General features: G+C 43.9%; 1 non-coding gene across 1 annotated transcript; it reads left to right on the forward strand.

Moving 5' to 3' along the window:
• The first annotated feature begins 1,354 nt into the window (after nucleotides 1-1,354).
• Nucleotides 1,355-1,443, forward strand: trnay-gua. Its single transcript is given in 2 exon segments — nucleotides 1,355-1,391; nucleotides 1,408-1,443. It is a non-coding gene; the product is annotated as a tRNA-Tyr (tRNA).
• Nucleotides 1,444-2,569: the final 1,126 nt, after the last annotated feature.

Below are 2,569 nucleotides of genomic sequence, written 5' to 3' on the forward strand. Positions count from 1 at the left end.
CTTCAAAATGGAACACCAGTAAAAACCGGGAAATAAGAGTACTGGTCTGAACTGGTCTTGTATACTTCAAAATGGAACACCAGTAAAAACCGGGAAATAAGAGTACTGGTCCGAATTTTTGTTTTTTCCCATCTGGGAGAGTCAAGCAGCAGGATGCCATGGCAGTTGAGAGAGATGAGGGCACCCAAAAATGGAGGCACCCTCACTCCAGCTTTTCAAAGGTTAAATAAGAAAGGATATTTGCAGCAGGGCTACGAGTGGGGAGTGGGCAGCTCACCACAGGGCAGCCTGCCGCTGTCGCTGAGCAGGAAAAAAAAACGGTCCAGAGCACTGCCTCCCTAGTTCACTGCAGGGAGGACACCTCCTGGCAGCTTCCCTGTCTTCCTGCCACCTTGGGGACCCCGGAGGTTGATTGGGAAAATCCCAGTTGGCCTACAACAGGCCTTAATAGGCCCTTAAGCAACTCGATTAATTAGATATTTGTGTAGAAATGATACGCAGGGGTATGGGGGAAAAGGCAGGGCAATGGCATAATGCTCATTTGGAGAGCTGGTGCAGACACGATGGGCCAAATGGCCTCCTTTTGTGCCATTAAAATTCTGTGACTCTGTAATTGGCTGCCCGCAGCTTATGCTGCGAAATTCCACATCCACCCGCCTCTGTTGCCACCTTGAGCAAGGGCTAAAAATCCAGTGTATAAATACAAACACAGACAAACAGCAGGAGAGTGTGGGAAAGAAAGACACAAATAGACAAAGTAATAAATTGCAGAACAGCAAGGAAGATTGAAAGAAATGTATCAAGGGAATGAAGTACAGAGGGGAAGGCAGCAGGAAAAAGAGAGAGACATAGAGAAAAAAAGATAGAAAATAAGAATTTTATTTTCCCAAGAGTGGTGAGAATGTGGAATTTATTACTAGAGGGAGTGGTTGAAGCAAATAGTAGATGCATTGAAGGGGAAGCTAGACAAACATTGAGGGAGAAACGAAACAGAGGGTTACAAAGGAAGATTTAGATGAGGAAAGATTGGAAGAGGCTCAAGTGGAGCATAAAAGTCGGTATGAACTGGGTAGGCCGAATGGCCTGTTTCTGAGCTGTATATCCTATGTATTCTGACATAAGTGAGAGAACAAGATAGAACATGAGAAGAATAAGAGAAATACAGACAGCGGAAGAAGAAAACAAGGGACAGAGATCCAGACAACAAGAAGAGAGATAATAAGAGCAAAAAAGGGAGGAAGACTGTCTTTTTGAGCTGTGAGTAACATTTTAAACTATATTATTTCTTTTGGTATAATCCATCAAATGCCCAATTTGTCTGGCAGGAAGCCAAAGGCAGAGGCTCCATCATGTGCCTTTGATAGCTCAGCTGGTAGAGTGGAGGACTGTAGAGGCCAAGCCCAAGAAATCCTTAAGTTGCTGGTTCGATTCCTGCTCGAAGGAAAGCCTTGTTTTAGGGATAGGCGGTGGTGTAGTGGTATTGCCGCTGTACTAGTAATCCAGAGACCCAGGTTAATGCTCTGGAGACCTGGGTTTGAATCCCACCATGGCAGATTGTGAAATTTGAATTCAATTAAAAAAAATCTGGAATTAAAAGTTGTCTAATAATGATTGTTGTAAAAACCCATCTGGTTCAGGAATGTTCTTTAGGGAAGGAAATCTGCTGTCCTCACCTGGTCTGGCCCACATGTGACTCTAGGCCCACAGTGAGGTTGACTCTTAAATGCCCTCCGAAATAGCCTAGCTAGCCAGTCAGTTCTTAAGGGCAATTACAGATGCACAATAAATTCTGGCCTAGCCAGCGATGCTGTCAACCCATGAATGAATAAATGTCCAGAGTTCCATCATCTTTGCTGAAGTTAGCATTACAGTCCATTACTGTCCAGAATTCCTCCTATTGTGCTTCAGTGCCACAATATAAATTGGAATTCTTAATGGATCAATGTGGACAACACCTTTTTAATTTGATTGTGGACCTGTAGTGCCTTCACAACTAAATGAAGTGCTACTCTATGACTTCCTACAGTCCCACCAAAACCAACTGGTCTTTTGGGATTCCAAAAGAGAAATATTCCTACATGTAAGTGGTCTTCCCAACCTCTGTGGTAAAGTTCCACTGACTAGTCAGGAGACAAATGCAACTCCAGCAGGGCACCGAGGGGACTGGTCTCAGCAAGGAACAACCAGTGTCTCCAGTAATGATGTGGGTGGGTAGGAAGAATCAGCCAGAATTCCTGTCTCTGAAGGCTATCCAATGATTCTCACTGCAATAAACAGGGTGTAATGGTGAGGGCTGGGCCATCCTGCACCTTGCAGTTGAATTAACTGCCCAGGTTGATGCATGAAGATTGGACGAGAATGCTGCTGCTGCTGAACGGGGCTCCAGAATAAGAGAACACCTTCAGCAGAGGAAGTCAGAAAGTAGAATAACAAATACATTTGAAAACTCTTTCTTGTTGATTGGCAGGTTGGATTTCTAATCAGCAGATAGCCCTCATCTCATAGCATTTCTCTGCATTATAATATTAAACAAGGAGTTTTTTCTATAAAGTACATTGCCTTTCAGATG

Source organism: Carcharodon carcharias, chromosome 25 (assembly GCF_017639515.1).
Source record: "Carcharodon carcharias isolate sCarCar2 chromosome 25, sCarCar2.pri, whole genome shotgun sequence".
NCBI lineage: Eukaryota > Metazoa > Chordata > Chondrichthyes > Lamniformes > Lamnidae > Carcharodon > Carcharodon carcharias.